The sequence below is a fragment of the Aphelocoma coerulescens genome, chromosome 3 (assembly GCF_041296385.1).
Source record: "Aphelocoma coerulescens isolate FSJ_1873_10779 chromosome 3, UR_Acoe_1.0, whole genome shotgun sequence".
NCBI lineage: Eukaryota > Metazoa > Chordata > Aves > Passeriformes > Corvidae > Aphelocoma > Aphelocoma coerulescens.
Window position 1 is genome coordinate 66,698,224 of NC_091016.1, and position 19,019 is coordinate 66,717,242.

Here is a 19,019-nt window from a genome sequence, read left to right on the forward strand (position 1 = left end):
CATAAGTCGGTAGGTCATGTGGTAAATCAGGCCAAGCACTTCTTGTAGTAATATACCTGTGTGCTAATTTTAAAATGGATTCTCTGCCGTTCCCAGTCTATTAACTTTTGAGACTTTCCCCATTAACACTTTGTTAGCACAGTTTATCCACTGGACTGCTCAGTCCAGATCAGTGCTGTGTAGCCATAAAGAAATGATGTGCAGAAGGCAACACAGAACCTTAAATATGATTATCAGTGCGCACCAGCAGCTAATTGAAGTTCTCCCACCTTTCTAATTCTTAGTGTTGATACAGGGTATCACCTGCCTAGCCACTTGAGTCATATAGTTGTCACAGAAGTACAGCAAGGAAGGGACATGAGAAATAGTACAGATCAAGGCTATGCACAGAGGGGATCAATTTTATCTGGATTGCCACAATTGATAAAAAGCCTTCTGAGGATTTTGCCAAACTTGTTCCTGACCCCAAGGGGTCTAGATAAATTATGTCAATCTGATGTTCATCCCCATCTCATTTTATTATCAACTGAATCATACTTACATTACAGTACTACAATACTTTTCTTCTGTTATTATTCAAATCCTCTGTAATCTATACAAGCTTGAAGAATGCTTCAGCCTTTTCTAGGAAATTCAATGTCAGTCTGTTCTACATTTCTTTCATGCAGTTATATCAGCTCTTCAAAAATGCTGACATCACTGAAAAGTGATTGATCAGAGACACTGGAATAAGGAGAGGCACTGAAGGAACTGGAAGAGGAATATCCTGCATTTGCCTTTGAGGCCACAAAAACAGCAGTGGGAAGGAAGAATGTCACGTGAAAGCATGTCTCCTCCAGACAGCATCTCCCCAGATGACAAAAGAAATTTAAAATAAATGTTTATGCCACAGGAAACAACAGAAAAACAGGAACTTTCCTGCAAAGTGTCAGGGAAACAAATTCAAGTTTCAGAAGAAGGCTCTAATTACAACTTTTTAGCTATTTGAAGTCTCCTTAAGCTTGCAATGTTTCAGAAGCAGAAGAGGACAGATTTGTCACCAAAACATCCATTTTTCTTTTTCCTTTCTCTGCCTTCTCTACTTCTTCTTTATAGTCTGACAACAGCTGCCCAGGATGTCTACAAATAAAGCAGGGTTTCCTGGCACTCTTATGCAAGTTAGGCCTTTTGAATGGCTTTCAGATGCACAGCTTAGAAGTGCATTAAATGCCAACAACCACAGCCCTACCCCAAACTTTTGCTGCTTCTTTATTGTTATCTTCTCGCAGAAGTTTTCACTCCCATTGTGCTGATGGCTAGAACCATACTCCTCTAGTATGAAATCCCCTCATGTATGCAACTGCATTTGCTGTATATTACTTTATCAAATTCTATCTAGTTGGTTTTTTTTAATACTGTTTTTGTCAGCACAATATCTGAACAAACTATTTATTTTAGCGGCCCCCAAAAGATAATCATAGCACATTTTTTATGGCATTTTGGCACTTGGAAAGCACCCCTGGGCATAACTCCCATAAAATTAATTCAAAGTAGGCACCTATGTCTAGACAGCTTAAATGCCAATGTATTGCTACCTATAAATCAAGGTTTCTAAAGGCCTACAGACAGAAAATGCTCCTGAGAGATCTCTCGCCTTGTCTGTTCTCTTCAGCTTTAACCATTAGTTTCCACCGATAGGTCCATCATTCCAACATGCAGTAACTGCTGTGAGTTGTGACAGCTTAGGGTGAAACAGTCTGGTAAGTGTGACCAATGCTACTGGCTCCAAATCACTGAAAACCCCAAAGTCTTTTGGTACTAAAAAGTTGGCTGATAGTTGTAGGACTAGTTGAAACTGTTTGAATTACAACAGGAAAAAAAACAAAAACAAAAACAAAACAAAACAACAACAACAACAACAACAACAAAACCAAACAAAAAAAACCCCCAAACTTTTAGGCATATTATGCTGGCACAGTCAGGTCAGGTTTAGATTTTTTCCTTTGAAAGGTTTTTCGTATAGTCTCTCTAGAAAGAATACCAAAAGGAAGGAGACAGCAAAAAATGAGCAGAAATGTAAAGAAAGTGACAGAAACCACTTTGAATTACTGCTGTTAAAGTTTAGCCACTGAGCCAACTTCTCTTCATCCAGACAGAAATGTCCTGAAGCCTGGCAGGAGACAATGCTCCTTCTCCTGCAAGCACACTGGGTGTCACCTTCATACCACTGCCATCACGACTCCATGACAGCTTATGTTTTCCTCTAGTAAATCCCCCGGGATGTTAAACAGGATGCAAGAGTCTTGATCTCTGTAGCCAGGGACATCCCGAGTATGTACACCTGGAGTGTATACTGCTCTGAAAGTCAGACTGCTTCTGTCAGCACATATTCAAAATGAACAGATGAATTTGTGTGTGTCAGTATTTTATCCATCAAGGCAGGAAGCAGGAAATTCTGCCTCAGAACTGGATCTGTCAATATTTCCTGAAATCGTTGGCTATGATAAAGTCTCGTACATGTTCTGGTTTTCAGAGGCTGCTGGTAATTTGTCCCTTTGAACTAAAAAGAAGGCAAGAATTTTATTGTTAGACTCTAAATAGATTTTATTTTCTGTTTGTTCTTTGAAAGTTTTATTACGGAACCTCTCTCTTCTTTTTACCATCTGACTGATAGGAAATCAAAGGATTCTAAAATGGAAAACATCTGATTGTAGAAATGAAGCAATTAGCCAGCATCAATATCAACAGCTTATCATTACTGACGAAAGCATGTCTGCAACCTAGGATCTTTAAAAAAAACATTTTAAAAAAAGTGCAGCAACCAGGGCTAAGATCCATGCCAGCTTAATGGGAGAAAGCAGTGGCAAGCTAACTGATACTAGCTTTACTTATTATACTAGATTAACATATTTGCTCTTTGCCCTTGGAGCATTTTATTGCATATGATAAATACATAACAAGTAATCACTTCAAAAGAGTTAATAAAAAAAAAAAACAGGTAAAGCAACTGATATGTCTATTAGGCTTAATGTTCCTATATTCACTTAATGGTACTGCATAATCAAAAGGCTATCCTGTCTTGCACATAAAATACATAAAACCAGCAATTTTGTTACTGAGCTTTAGAAGATACTAAATATATTTCAACAAATAAACTTTTAGAAGACATAAAAATGGATTCTGAGAAATAGTGTTACTGACACACTTAATAGAACAGTTTGAAATTATGTCAGGGAGTTTATCAGAATTAAGGCTGTTTTAAAGATTCCTATGGCAAGAGTCAGAGAGGAGGCTCTGGGCCTCATTTCTACTCTCTGCATAAGGCTGCTGAGCTCCTGTTGGAGAGTCAATGATGCAAAAAAAAATTAGGTCTTGCCATGCTGACTCTGAATAAGCCTTATGTGATCTTTGACATAGGAATTAGACTACAATGCTCTCACAGATAAGCCAATAATCAAAATCATATTTTGCTTGGAAGTGTTTTTCAGTTCCCAGGAATTTTTCTGTGTTTGTACATAACAGTAACAAAACAGCAATAAGAGCTCTGCCACTAAATCACTTTCCTTAGCAAACCAGGAAGAAATAACTGAATGGCCTTGGTCTTTGATGTTGGAATAAAACCACCAAGAGTGATCCCTGTAGCCATATAAAGTGGCCTTGGTATAATCAAAGCCCAACTATATCTGCTTGCTTCACCCACATTATGCAAGATCTCCATGTGACATACAAAAATGTGCCAGTCTGCTCGGCCAAATTACTGGAAATAAGCGGCAATAGACTTGAATTTTTGAAACATACAGGGAAAGGATAGGCAAAAAGGAGACAATTTTATTCTTTGCCTTGATACAGCACCACTTACTACATTATTTTTTTCTCTTCTAACAGAGTAACATCTCTGTTTTCCTAATGGAATAACTTAAGGCTCTCTCCTGCCACAAAATAGGTGGTTATGAGTTCCTGCTCTATCACCTATCCCTCTAGAATATATAATAAAGCAATACATATGCATAATTATAGATAATAATACAGAGTAGAAAATATTACACATATGATTGAAGTTTTAAGTCCTGTCTCATTAGGACTTCATGCAAATTACTGAAATTAGACCATCTCTCTGGGCGCCATGGAAATCCCATCCTCTCCCCTGCCTAATAATTTTCTCTCAACTCATCCTTGGTCTGTCTCTTCAAACTTGGCAGAAGCTGGCTGGCTCTTTTCCTTCAGACTAGCTTTCACCCTAGGCTCTCTTGCCCTTGGGAAGAGGAAGGGCTGAGAAGGTGACAGACAAAACTGGGCCAGACCCCTCCCATTGCCCCCAGTATCTGTAGGAGTGGCAACTGCTGCAAGAGAGGAAAAGGAAGAGAAAAGTGCTGAGGAAAGGGAGAGATAAGGAGAAGCTGCAATGGATCACAATACATGAACATGCAGGTGTGTAAACTACTAAGACAAAATGCTCAAAGGCAAGAGGATTAATAGGAGGCATCAAGGTAAAACTGGGCCAAGTGGAATGACATCTCTACACAAAGGGACCTAACTTAACAGCCCTGTATAAAAATAACAACCTGCCTTGCCAGCCACATTCTCCCTTTGGCCCCCAGCTGTTTCCACTTCCTTAACATATGTTGAACCAAATAAAGTGTTTACTAATTTCCCATCCAGCTTTTTCAAAAAAACACAAGAGCACACACTGCCAAGGCCGGAAGAAGGTGAAAAAGACCAGGCAAGAAGAACAGTAGAAGATAAAACTAAAGTGTTTAATCAGTGCATTTCTCTGGGGTTTTCTGCAGGTCTCGCTTAACTGCTTCATTACCAGAGCTGGCACCAAGATGAACAGCCACAGTTACAGTTTTATGGGGGCCAAGTGGATGTCCAGGGCAAGAGACATCACAGTGGATCTGTTCTCTCCACAGGGGAGCCAGAAGTATGTTTTGAGTGGCTAGTAATGATCACAACAGAAAAATAATATCTACAACACATCTGTCATTCATACTCTAGAGGAGGTGCCTGAATTGCAGCCCCCTGCACAGTCCAGAAGCAGACAGGAAAAGGAGTTTTTCCCAATTTTCTCCTTTTAGCAATTCTAATAATAATAAAACAGTAGTCAAAAACTGTTAGTATATTTGCTGTTTCTCTATCACTCTTTCATCAGCATGGCTCAAGGATAATTAATGCATGATTCCCTGGCAGCGGTCATTCTGCTTATTCATGAACCCGAGTTAATAACCCAAACCAGTAATTCCAAACTGCTAATTCTCACCCACTTGTATCACATAAACAGCAACGAAGCAGATTTATTCATTCAACAGGGAGAGAAGGAAAGGACTGAGACCAAAATGAGAGTCTTGTTCATATTCAAATGCTCTGCTGCTGAATGTGGTGCAGTTGTGCACAGCTGGTGTGCCTCTCTGCACTCTTCACATTGATGCAGCTAGCTGCAAGAACACACTGTACCTGTAAGAGAACCTCCATATCTTCATAAAGATGTTCACAGCCTAATCTATTCAGATGTAACTGTTACAATCTGTTTCAGTCATGCTTTCACAAGATAGTTAAAAGCCAGTGAGAGAGCTCCAGGCAGTGACTGACCACAGAAACAAATTTCCCTTGGTTCCTTTTCTCATGCTTTTCCTTGTGAGCACAACTTCGATGGAGCAACAGGTAGTACAACAGATGAGTTAAAAACTGCAATTAAAAAGTAATCCTGGGATTAGCAGGTTTAATGAGTCCAAATCCCTGGAGTTTTAATGAAGTAAAAACCTGGAATAGTAGCATGCACCTCCAGTCTACAGAGAGGTTTGGGTTGAGTTTGAAGCTTCAGCATTTATTGTGCTTTGTTTCCTGCTATCTCCTGCACCTAAAATGATTCTGTTAATGAGGGAGAAGAGCCTTATAAAACTTTTTCAGCAGGTTTCGAATCAGCATGCAGCAACTACAAAGCAGAACAGGGAAGAATTCTTTTTCTGTTGTAAAATTTAGGATCTTTGTTGCTCCCACATCTGCTGAGCAAGAGGGGTAAACACCGCCATTCAAAATCTCAGTTGATAGCTCTTCACTCTAAATCTGCAGCGTCTGGGTAAGTTAAATCCATGGATGGAAGTACAAGGGCACACAATCACATTCCTTTTCTATTGATTAGGGTGACTCCTGCTTGTGAAGAGCCCTGCCTCCCTGCCTTGTCATGCTGCTTAAGGTCAGATTCTCTGCAATCAGAGAAAACAGCATGAAAAAGCAGAGATACTGGACTTTTTCCTTCCTCATTCTAGTTACCAATCTTTCAGTTGTCAGTGACTTCAGCACTGCAGTCTAAGTAAGGACATGGGTAAAGGAAGTTGTCAGTGTCCTTATTGTTCTGTTTCCTGGTATCATTCAGAGCCAACTTGACTTCCAGTGTCTTACAAAGCAGTTTCATAGCTGCTCTGATCCATTCTCATGCACTATCATCCAGAGCACAATACATCCCAGCCATGACCCTTCCATCCTCCTCTTGGCACTGTGACTCTACAGGCACAGCAGAGAATCATTAAGCAAGGGATATCCCCTTGGGCTTTCTTCAGTACCTCTTGTTCCTTCTCAAGGGTGGTAAAGGAGTCTGGATAATGAGCCCCAAAGAACTAATTCACAGTAGCTTTCTACGGGAGGCAGAGTAATTAAAAAGGACTGAAAAGCTTACACAGCAGCTGCCAGCCCAGCAAACAGAAGTGTTCTCCATACTGAAAGAAGTGGAGCACAGGTTTTGAGCTCCTTGACAACACAGCCCTCTATGGAATAGAATGAAACAAGAAAAATACAAATAAAAGCTACTTCACTGCTGTAGTTAAGACACTTCCTGCAACAGATGCAAAGAGAAACTTAAATTAAAAAAGAAAGAACACATGCTATAGGTGAGTGAACTACATATCAGCCACTAGACATCTCATATACGTTCCCATTAAGCCCAGAGAAGTCCAGTCTTCATGTTTCTACTGAGGACCACAGCCTATTATACTGGACTTTCTTCCATTCTGAACCTGGTCAGAAAAATCTCTCCAAGCAGTGGTGTTAAAGAATACCATATTCCCGCATTTATTTGACTCTGAATGATTAAGACTCTTACCAGTTACACTTCTGATGTGGTTTATTCTTAATCAGTCTGACATTGCTTTGATTTTACTTCCACAACTCCCTGATCTTGCACTGACTTGTCCTCCTGTGCCGTTGGTGTTAAAGCTCCAGCTTTCAATCCCTTTTTAATTTATATGCTGTTAACACATTCTTAAAACACTTTTAGTTAAGGAAAGGCAATCTCTCTAAATCACCTCAGCTTACATGGAGGAAATTCTCTTAGGGTCTGTCATGAATCTCAGGGACTATAGTTTAGGGCCATTTTTTAATTATCTTGTTTCTACTGGGTAAGTCAGAGACAGAAAGCAGGATGAGTTTACAGAGGCAGGAAAACAAGTGCTGTTGCTTACTTGCTCCAGCTTGGTCACACTGGAACAGATTTGTGTCAAATTCACTGTGTTATAGGAGCAGCCTAAGGCTGTAAAACAATTTTTTTGTTTCAGGGCACATGAGCTGCATGTCAGCCATGGAGTACACGAGATACCAGTAGGTGATAAACTTGGAGCCTCCTCTCTGTGACAAGGGCTGGCACCATGTCTGCATTCAGATGCAGCTTCACATTTGCATTTCAGCAAGGACAGTACCACTGGGTGAGTACACCCCTTCCATTTGTACTGCCCTCCCTCACCCACTTCCAACTTCTTTTTCTCAGGCAGATGCCACTCACCCATGTTTTTCTTTATACCTTGCATACTTCCCTCTTCACCGCATCCATCTCTGCCATTATTTTCTTTCTTTATTTCATCCAACTGCTGACATGAACTCCATTTTCTCTTAAGAGACCTCGGTGCACTCTCCCAGGAGCTGAATAGATGGTAACAGAACTGTACTACTTCCCAAACAGTCATTTATATTTCTACAGTGCCTTCTAGCTGTGCATCACAAAATGCTCTGAAAAGATGAGATGGGAGTGCTAACCTCTTTCTAAGTAGGTGAAACTGGGCACAGAATGACAAATTGACATCTCAAAGATGGGTCATCTCAAGGCCAGCCTTGCATTTACCAGCCTTGCTGTGATCTTGTGCTCTGTTCAGAACTCTCCTTTCACTTCACTTTAATACTCCTTTGTGATTCTGTATTTTATTTTGTTTCTAAAAATTCATATAGTTTTGGAGCTGTTGATATCTAATGCCTATGCAATTATCAGCCCAGAAGAGTTGCAGCATTTCAGAAAAAAACCTAGGGTTCTATAGAGGTATCTGAAAACACGAATTTTGTGAGAAAACTTTACTTGGAAAAACAATCTTGCAGGTAAAAGCTAGGAGAACTCACTAAGAGTATAAATCACCCGACCTTGTAGCCACTGTAGTGGCTCTTCCAAAGGGAGGAGACACACTGAAGTTGTTGGGTTACACGGTGTCCTTGCTGTTCTCTTGCTGGGAAGACAGGTGACCCAAGTGTTTCATAGCAGTGACGTGCTAGTGCCCCTAGGGGAAGGAAATTATTCATTCCTCATTTGTCAGCTGACTTATGACTACCTTGGCTGTGATGTGAGGAAGCTTGTCAAGCAGAGGAGGGAGAAAAAAGATAAGGGGGTGGGGTGATTAAGGGGGTAAACGTGCAAAGAAGAAAAGAGTATTACAGATCCAAGCTGCTATCCAGACAGCACTCATGTCTCCTGCATATCCGTACGGTCACTAAAGACTTTTATTTCCCCGTGATACTAATCAAAGCTGCCACTGTACCATCAGATTGCTCTTATATCCCCAGAATCTCTTCCATAGTAATGATCCTAGTTTCTCAACATCCCGTATTCCATGTTCTAGCCCTGATTTTCATAACACTTCTATTTCCCTGCCATACATATTACCTGTTTAACTGGGCAAGGGGCAGCACAGGTCACGGCTGATTTAGAGCATTGAGTGCTGACAGCAACACTTGCATATCATAGAAGTAAGATAAGGACTGAACTCAAACTTTTCCTTTGTCTTCTTCCTCCCAATGAATTTTCATGACATTTTTTAGGGACTTATCATCTTAGAAGTTTCTACTTCTGCTGAATTTGGTTGAAATTTAGAATTTGTTGGTAAAATTATGGAGCTTGATTGGCAATACATAAGCCTCATATTCATGCAAGTTTTCCCATTTCTATATCTCTTTTGGATCTCACATTGATCCTAGGTATGTGATTCTTTACCTGTTTCTTCCTATACCATAAACATGAAGCAGCCAAACAGAAAACAGGAGATGGCAAAAAACTGGAAAATAAAAGGAAAATAACCAGCTCACATATGAGTCTTTAGCAACGTCAGCCAATTAATTATAGTTTAGTGTCCTTCCCTGACACTTAGGAATGCTGCTGATGTCAACAGACAGTATGCAGTTATCTTAGGGCAGATGTAGATACCTCCTAAATAAGAAAACCAAAGCAAATCCTGCAATGAACCCTAAGAGCTGTTAAGTCATCAGTGGTTTTTTGTTCCACAGATTGGGCAAATTATTGTAGCTAATAACATTTCATAAAGGGGAAAGTCTTTAGTCTTGTTAGCTTTCAAACATGGAAAAACTCTTAACAGTAGGGGAGTTACTGTGAGACTTTATCACTTTTAAATTTTTATGGGACAATAAAAATTGCTGTCACTTATTTTCTTATTGACTGTCCTAAGCCAATAAACACACCTGTTGTCAAGGAGGTGATGAGTTGCAACAGTTCCTTCAAGTAAAACCAAGGCCAGTTACATTGTAATATGTTTTCATTTTCATTGAGAAGTTTGAAATATTACTTCTCAGGGTGTGGAACCACCTTTTTTTTTCATTTAATGAATAATATTCTGAAAAAAATGACATCTTGCCTAAAAACAGTAAGGAAAAATAATTTCACCTGACATTCCTTTTTAATCTATCCTGTTGTCTCACTCATTTATGTCATGAAGTGTACTACACTGCAAGTAGCTGTCAGGTCAGCAACCTGAGGTTTAATACTTCAAAAGCAAATGCTTTGTGTATGCAATAGATAATTTTTCCTGAAATATGAGGAAATGTGCTAATATGTCCCATGTATTTCATATGTGGAAATATGTCAAAGGTAAAGCAGGTGTATCAGTAAATATTGGCTGACATTGCTGGTAGGCAGACAAAAAATGGGTACATCTGTAGAACCACTAATGTAGTTTAAAGAAAAGAAAAGAAAAAAAAAATGGATGAGCATATTTTACATTTTTCAGCCTCATGTTAGGGATGTGTCTGGGAAGATGTAAAAGTGAGGAAGCTGAGATGTTTTGTCATGCAGATCTTGAGGTCTATGGCAGGTTACTGAAGGAAGGTTATTATATGTCACTGAAAAGGAATTTTTTTTTTTTAAAGAGCTATTTTTATGTTTCGTTCTGTGCACGTGTAAATGATAATTTGTGATCAGCCTGCTTTGTTTTCTCAGTGCTGCCAAAGAACATCCCATGTAATAAGCTTGGAAAAATCCTCAATTAAATCAGGTCAAAGGAGGTCAGGGCCCAGCAACCCTTCCAGAAACGCACGCCAGAATTTTTTTCCCTACCGAACTAGAGATAAATCATGTACTGCTTCTCCAAGAGGTGAAAAGCTCCCACCTTCCATATGCTCAAAGCTATACACCACCTCTGGGTACAACAGGAATTTCCATCTTTCAGGAGCAGAGAATGCCTGGAAGTCACAGCCATCTCCCTGAAGGCACAGCAGCTCCCATCTTTTGTCCCTGCCCAAATTTTGGTTGATGCCATTCAGAAGGGACTTGAGGTTTCTGATTTTGAAGTAAAGAATTAGTTGGAGGGACAACTCCTCTTGCAAAAAATTCACAGCTTCCATCTAGGGGTGGTTGCTTTCCTTGGCAGGTTCTGTAGTTTTGATTTCATGACTGTCTGACAGCAACATGGCGAAACCCCATTCAGGCCCATGCACTTGAGCTTACTTCTAGAAGCTTGAAAGCCTGAGCATGAAGAGAAAGATGTGGAACCTGACTCATGAATGGAGTCAAAACAGAGTTTGAACAGAGCTCCTTACACAAGACTTGGGAATCACTCCCAGCTTCCAGTTGGTTTATCCCTAGCCTGTACCATCACAAAACCATTACTAGAAAAATCCATTGTACCATGCACTGAACAGAGCAGCGACGTGGGAGAAATCCACATTATGAAAAGTGTGAACTTTGTGACATGAGGTTCATTTTAGCCTTGGCATCTTTTTCAGATGGTGCAGCCATACGTGGAAATTCCTCAAATGTCACCACAGGAAACAAACAAAAGACTGCCAAACCTTGGTTTAAAAAACAAGCAGACCAAATTATGATGTAGTTTGTTAATGTGGACTATAACAGTGATAATCAGATCTAAAGGAAACCTCTAGATATGGTCTAAACATGATAGGTTTCTGACTCCTCATACTATTTTCTAACATTCTTTAAAGCCTGCACAAAAGCTGAGTAAAAGTGGCATTCAATTTGGTGGCACTACATAACTCTTCTCCCTTCTCTCCATTAAAAGCTGAAAAAGGCAAAGTAGGAAAGAAGCAGTCACTAGTCAGTGGGTAGACTTTCCTGCCTCGTGCTGGTTATTCAGCAGGGGAGCATATACATGAATCACCAGATCCAAATAGGTAGCACTAAGAACGAATGACTCATTGGAGAAGAGAGTGGAAGAGGTAAAAGGACAGCAGATGGGGCTGAAAGAAAAACCTACGCTTGAAAAACTTGGGGGAGAAAGGGTCAAAACACATAGAGAAAGTTCCTTTTAGCAAAGAGGATAATTTGTGACTTCATGCTGAAGAAACCTGTACTCATATACCACTTTCTTCAAAGAGTTATTTAGTTGAGAAGTACACAAGGAGACATAGCAGTCATGTCCACTGCACGCCATTCATGGAAACTAAAATATAAGCAAATGCTACTCTTAAATACTAGGAAGGGCACAGAATTTTACTAAAATTCACATTAAAGCTGCGCATTCTCACTTGTCTTAATTTTACACTTTTAATTTTAATTTTACACTGCTCTCTTTAGCTTATTTTGCTACTTTTTTACTTCCTTTCTGCTGGGGTGGATTTGGGAAGCAAATGAGCAGAATCATGACTTGCACAGGCTGAAAGAGAATTTAGCCTCCACGGTCCCATGCCAGGAAGGCAGGACTGAGTGGCAGTCTTCTTACCTGAAGAGAGACAGTCAGTCCATTTCTCTGCAGTGAGTTCCCAAGCAAGAGTAAAAGCAGGGATTCTGGCCAGCTCTTCTGTGCCCTGAGCAGCATATCTCCTGCTGAGTCAAAGCCCATGTTCAGAGGCCTCCTTCTGCACATCCCAGGTATGCTCAGATTCCTAGAACTCTGCTATCATGTCCCCACACTCAAGTTTAAACCTACTGTGAGGAAGGGCATAACCCCTTAAGGCAAAACTGATGATGATTAATTTGGTACAGCCAAAGAAGATGCTTTCAGGGAAGAAAACTACCCTTCAGTGAACATCTAGGTACAGAGCAAAGCAGTGAACTCCAAGTTCCGTCAGGAAGCTTCTGTTTCAGAAGACAAAACTAAGTCATTCATCTGCCTGGCACAGTGAAAACAGGTAAACTGAGACAAGTATAGTGAACATCAACATACAGTATTTTTCCAGAGTGATGAAGGGAAAAAAAAAGTCAGAGACATTATTCAGATGGAGAAGAAAAGAGGTGTAGCACCACTATTTATGAAAATTACATGAAGCAAGAAAATGAGAATTCTTGCTTACATTATGTGCAGTATTCAATGCTTTGAAACTGAATGCACCAACTAAAATGTCAGATTCTGGTTTAGTTTACAGACTGGAACCACAGAAGAAATTGCATTGTGAATGATTTAAATTACAGTATATTGTGCTAGAAAAATACACCTTCATTTTCAAGCAAATGTTATCTCCTGACAATACCAACCTTAACTAAAATATACTTCCTTTCACTATATTGGAGAAGAAGATTTTATGTCTACCATTCCATGCCAGAAAAGATACAGCTCAGACAGCAAAGGTGATGTCTGGTACCCCAAAATTCTTTGATGTTTGCTGAGATCCAATGGCTGCTTAAAACAAAGAATCACTTGAACTCCATCCATGGCACAATTCAGTCCCTCCACTTTAGAAGCAGCAAAACCTCAGGAGGTCAAAAATGGCAGCCTTTCTTAGAATGGGACAGTGCATATGCTGGGGAGTACCAATTTCCAATAATATTATGGGCAGATCCTGGTTATCTCCTAGTTCCTGATGCCTGTCAGCATGGATGGATGCTGACAGCAGCCATGCCACAATGCACTGAAGCCACAATCGCTGGGGCAAGTGAGACTGATTATTTAAAAAGCATTTTTCTTAAAACCGCTTCTCAGAATTTCAGAAATTATCTCCAGTGGTTCCAGCTAATGAAGGTGCCTGTAAGTTGCTGCAGTGATTGGATTCAGTAACACAACTGGACAAATACCACAAGGACTATTTCCACCAACAGACAGGGCAAATTTAAAGAAGTGTATACTTTCCTGTTTCTGCTTCACTGAAAGTCCAGTCAAATGCTGGCAGACTGATTGCTTGCCAAAGCTTGTTTTAAAGCTACACACATTATTTGCTGATATCACATTTAAAGTGTACATTAGAAAGCTTATACATGCCACCAAACAGGCCTATAACAGCACGGTTTACCTGGTCACTGCCACTGAACAAGAGCTAAGCATTATGCGCATAAATTGCTGTTTTAATTCCAAAGGAAGCAGAGTTCTAGGAATCTGAGCATACCTGGGGTGTGCAGAATTTCAAAGAGGACCCACACTAATTTTTTTAATATATTCATCTAACAATGAGATTCATGAAAATTAAATTGGTTTGCCAGAGTAGCTTTGTAATCATTATAGGGTTCATTAAGATGAATTTTTCCTGTCCTGATCAGACAGTCAGGATAAATTTTAAATAAAAAAAAATGAAAAAAAGGTTTTATAGAGATTATACCAGAGAGCTGTGAAACATTGAAAAAGCCATTAGATTGGTCACAACAAAATCCTATGACACATTCTGGCAAGGAAAACAGTTAGCTGGTTTCACTACAGGGTGTTTTTATGCTTATCAAATATAAGAATGACAGAGACATGGTTTAAACTGACTACAGTTTTTAATGTAATTGTATCCCATGCAATTTGAATTTCTTCAACAGGACCACGTGGATGACCTTAACCCATTCAATTTGAAGCAGGTTTTTGGCTCAATGGTAACCAGTGGCCTTATAAATTACATAATGCAGAAAGTCTTCTTATTACTTTGTCAGAGACATAATACGTTCTCCCCCTTTCCAAGAGGGCCAACCACTCAAACATAATCCCAGGAAATCCCATTGTTTACAAAAAATGCTGTCATCCCAACTCACACTTTACAGCTCTCTCCAGGTGTGGCTGGACACTTCTAAATGAAGTCACTGGAAGCCCAGGCATGCGTGCAGTGTTGCAAAGTGCTTTTCTGATATCAAACACCCTAAAATAAAAACAATACATGGTCTTTGTGCTCTCACTTCATAGCAGGCAGCCAGCTGCCAGTATTACTGACCCCAACATTTGCCAGCCTTCCTGGAAAGTCCTTGTCTTGTACCCAGCAGAGCACAAAGCATGCAAGGCTGAGAGCTGTGGCAGCTACACCACATAGACTTGCCAAGTTCTGTGGCCTGAGCAGAAGCTTCCCATACTGTGCTGCTTCATGCTACCGAGGAGGGGTTCAGATGGCCACACTGCTGGTTTCAGTTCTGTGCCAAAAGCAGTGCATCTTTAAATCCAGAGGTTATCAGTATCTGATGCCAGTGGGTGGAAAGGGGTGGAGGCTGCAGCTCTGCAGCCCATCCCAGAGTACTAGCCTAGATCTGTGATAAAGTCTGGGATTTGGGGGACTTGGTTTGCATGAAGACCTGGGAGGGAACTCCTACTGAAACAGCAAATCTTTCCCACACAGCATCCCAGCTCCTGCCCACACACAGCGTTGGTCTCTTGAAGCCTAAGACCTGGAGGGATTTGCCTTTCTCTACCTCTTCAGGCCTCCAGAAGTTTTCCTCCCCCACTTTTGGCACTGAGCCCAAAATGCAGCTGTTCCACAGTAAAGCAACAGCTCCTCTCTCCCTGCTCCTCCCTTAGCTCAGACTGATATCAGACGTCAGTGTGTGGATCCCTTCCCAGGAGGAACAGCAGAGTAATTAAGTTCTAGTTCTGCTTGCAGGGATCCCAGCTCCAAAGGGAGATGGTTCAGCTATGCAGACACCAGAAGCCTACATGACTGAAGACATGTACTCCACCAGTGTGTGCTGAGTGATAATTAGAGTCCCCTTCTGCACTCTATGTATCCAAGCCAGATTACATGGTCTAAGTCTGGCTCAGTCTGATAATTCCCATATTTCTGAAAGCAACCAGCCTCTCCCCTTTCATCTCTCATCTTCTTCCTGTTTCTTCTATCTTTAAAAGCCAAAGCTTTCCCTTGAGCACACAAAACCCAAAGGACATCTGTGATGGATTTGAAGATGCCTGAAATTGTATATATAATCTTTTAAATGTTTCTTTGATTACTGGAAGGCAATTTTCTGTGTAAAAACATGGAGTTAAATTGAAAAACAAGCTGCCTACATCAGGCAGCAAAGAGCATAGTTCAGTTTCATACAGCTCAGCCATTTACCTACCACTTCTTGAAAGGGTTTTCACACTTAGGATCAACAGGCCCTTCACAGGCTACGGAGGGGGTCTCATTTCTCCTTTCAGATTATAAAATAGAGTGAAGGAATACTTTAGGACAAGACATAAAAATGTTTTCATGTGATGGTACAAGAGCTTCCCAAAGTCAGATTAACCAGTTATGTAAGAAGTTGTTAAAACTGTGGAGGAGGGATCATCTGAGTAGGCTTAAAGGCACATTTCCTGAAGTATTCAGAAAGAATATTAAGAGACAGACTTCAGTCCTACTTTCTCTCTACTCAAAGCTGGGAGTCCCAGTAGATTCCACTTTTAGGCAGATAGACTTCTAAAAAGAACAGGTCTGCACGTGAATTACCTGCTTATATATTTCTTTGATTCCTCTTCCCCAAAGTTTAGTTATTAGTAAATACATGGGTCTGTCTTATGTACAAGCCTCCTCTTCTAGACTCAAAGACCCTAAGGCAGAGGATTTGTAGGGCAATACAAAACTAGAGAATGATACCAGGACTGAAGAGTCACAGAAGTCTTCTGTGATGGACTTGCCACCTAAAAGATGTTCTTCTGTAGAAGGCTGATCTAAAGAATTGAATAGAAAGGTAGAAGAGAAGAAAGGCTCGGATGGGGTTGTAGCATAACCTTTAGTCTCTGAAGGCACTTTACATATTCACACTCTTGCTCTAGATAAAAAAAGCCAGCTTCTGCTGTCACAACACCTGGCTGAACCTCCAGGTGTCGTCCCAAATACCTTCTTTCTCTGGGGCAAACACACTCTCCCAGCCTTTCCTTCCTTCTGTCTGGGAGATAAGTCATGCAGCAGAACAAGGAAATTAGTAAAACCTAGCTGGCAAAGGGCAGCATTGAATAATACCCTGCCCTACCCAGTGCACCCATGCCACTCCACCGTGACCAGACTGCTCTGAACAATGTTCAAACACATGCTCCCAAAGGGAGGGCTAGACAGCACCTGGCCCAGCACGGATGAATGCCCAGCAGCTGCACAGCACCTTGTTTGCTGCAGCATGACAGCACTGCTTCTCACAGCCTCGGTGCCTGGGAGAAGCAGGGGGAATAGAACAGCGCTGAGCAAGAGTCACAGGCCCAGAGAGATTACAAAAATGAGAAAACATCCTCCCACTCTGTCCTCAGGCTCTTCTGGACACTTAGACACATCAGCAACACTGCGTGCAGGAAAAAAGAGTGGTGAGCGCAGGCTGGAATCATTTTGCCCCAGGATGATAAACAACTCTCAGAGGCTATCCTGGGGTTAACAGAAAGAAATCAGCATAAGAGAAGCTAATAGGGTAAAAGCAGTGACAGGAAACAAGGACTCCATCACTAACTGCTACCACTTCAGCTCTCCCAAGTGCAGCTTTTCCCTCCTCCACATTCCCCCACCACCACGCACAGGCTTTTTATTTCACATCAGGATGCAGGTGTGATGGAAAGGAAGGTGCTGCAGGAGAATCCTTCTCTGCTCCTAACAATGGTTTAATCTATTTGACAAGCCCTCCCCTTAGGCTCTCCCCCGCTAAAAATAATCAGCGCTTCAGTCTTTCATAGGAGTTTATCTTTAAAGACTGTGGGATCAGTACTTTATTTCTTCCTTCAGCCAAACACTTTTCTTTCTTCATGTGGGAGAACTTGTTCCTTCTGCCTTGCACTACCACAGGCTTTGATAGATGCCCAATATCCAGCATACGCAAGCTCAGCAAGAGCCACAGGCTAGTCTGGGTGAGGTGGTGGTCACCCCTGCAGTCTTCAGCATCGCTCTGATTTCTACTCCTTAATTTTAAGCACATCAGGCATAACCACATCACCCAAGGCAGGCTTGCTCCTCAGCTCCAGGTACAGTCAGTAAGGGGATGCATGCAGGGGGGCTGCCAAGGGCATGTACAACTAATAATTTCCTATTGCTGTGATTTATGAAAATACCAAAGAATAGCTGATAAAATTGCAGAATTGTATCTCTCAAGTAATGCAGTTCTGCAAAACAGTAACCACTCTCTACCACATACACCGTGAATTCGTAAGACCCTCTCACTGTTTAGTTCTCAGTGCTCCCTCTGCTTCAATTTTTCCCTTTAGCAACTCTTTCAAGGTCAAATTTAAAGGTATTTTGTCGAAGTCAGTTTCTCCATCAACTGCTCTGTATTGCCTCTAGTGAAAAAGTGCAAAGCAGTGTACATTAGGTTACACAGCAAAGAAGTACAAAAGAATCACATTAATTGGAGAAATTTCAGTTGTATCTACATAATCATTAGACAAACAACATAGCAAAGAGGCTTTCAAAAACTTGTATGAATCTATGTTAAAAAACCCCAACACTGTATATTCCATCTAGTGCCTTGCCTTTGTAAGAAATTTTCTTCTTCTTCTTCTTCTTGTGAGTACAGGAACACAGAATATAGACAGAAACCCATGTCTGGGAACACTTTCTATTTTCAACTAGACACCTGGAATCCTCAAGAGTAACTGAAATGCTGAAAGCAGCATCCAAGACAGATTTGAAGTTCAAGCATAAAATCTTTTCTTCCTCAAGTGCACAAAGTTCATTGCTGCCAGTCTGCCCAGAGTTAAAATATTTCTGCAGTGTTTATCTATTCTTTCTCGGTCTCCTACTTTCCTGGTACCCTTCAGCATCCACAACTATTACAGGAAGAATACATTAGTGATTAATGATCAAGTACAGATAAGTTTTAGTCACAGATAAGCTGAATATGAAATCTGGAAAATTTATGTAAGCAGCAAATTTGAGATTATCAGACCAAGATTATCATGGGCTGCTCAAGTAATTTTTCCCTTTCATTTCCTTTGTAGATTATCAGCACAAATCCCACCATTCATGCACTGACAGAAAAAATATGGGAAGCGATTTATCCAGTGTTACATAGGCAGGAGTTCCAGTCTTGTCTCTTAGATACATGACTGAATCTTCCGTAAGGAGAACATTCCTTCACTTGATGTTGGCATCTGACTGACTCACTGCTTGGGCAACCAAGTAACTCCTCCACACCTGCAGGCAAATCCAAGCCTACCTTCCCCAGTACACAATTTTTGTTGTAACACAACAGATCTAGCCTGAACACAGCCTTACAGGCCTTCAAACCTGTGTTCTCCTCCCAGACCTTTTTACTTCTCTATGCTCTCGTTAGTCTTCTAAGGTCACCACGCTTCATATTAAGAGGTGACTCGTATACTTACTTCACAAGTTATCTAAAATCCCAGGCTTCATTTTCCCACCACTCATGGAAATAGAGTTCTAGTTTTCATAGACAGGTCATTCCAAAATCCTTTAAATAGAGAGTAAAT

General features: G+C 40.8%; 1 long non-coding RNA gene across 2 annotated transcripts in view; it reads right to left on the reverse strand.

Moving 5' to 3' along the window:
- LOC138108264 (uncharacterized) overlaps positions 1–19,019 on the reverse strand; it is a 33,614-nt gene that overhangs the window by 12,821 nt on the left and 1,774 nt on the right. For both annotated transcript variants that reach the window (XR_011149920.1, XR_011149921.1), the window contains exons 2-5: positions 18,912–19,000; positions 14,411–14,514; positions 12,192–12,292; positions 8,374–8,507 (exon numbers count right to left, since the gene is read on the reverse strand). This is a non-coding gene — a long non-coding RNA (uncharacterized lncRNA). The remainder of the gene's footprint in view (positions 1–8,373; positions 8,508–12,191; positions 12,293–14,410; positions 14,515–18,911; positions 19,001–19,019) is intronic.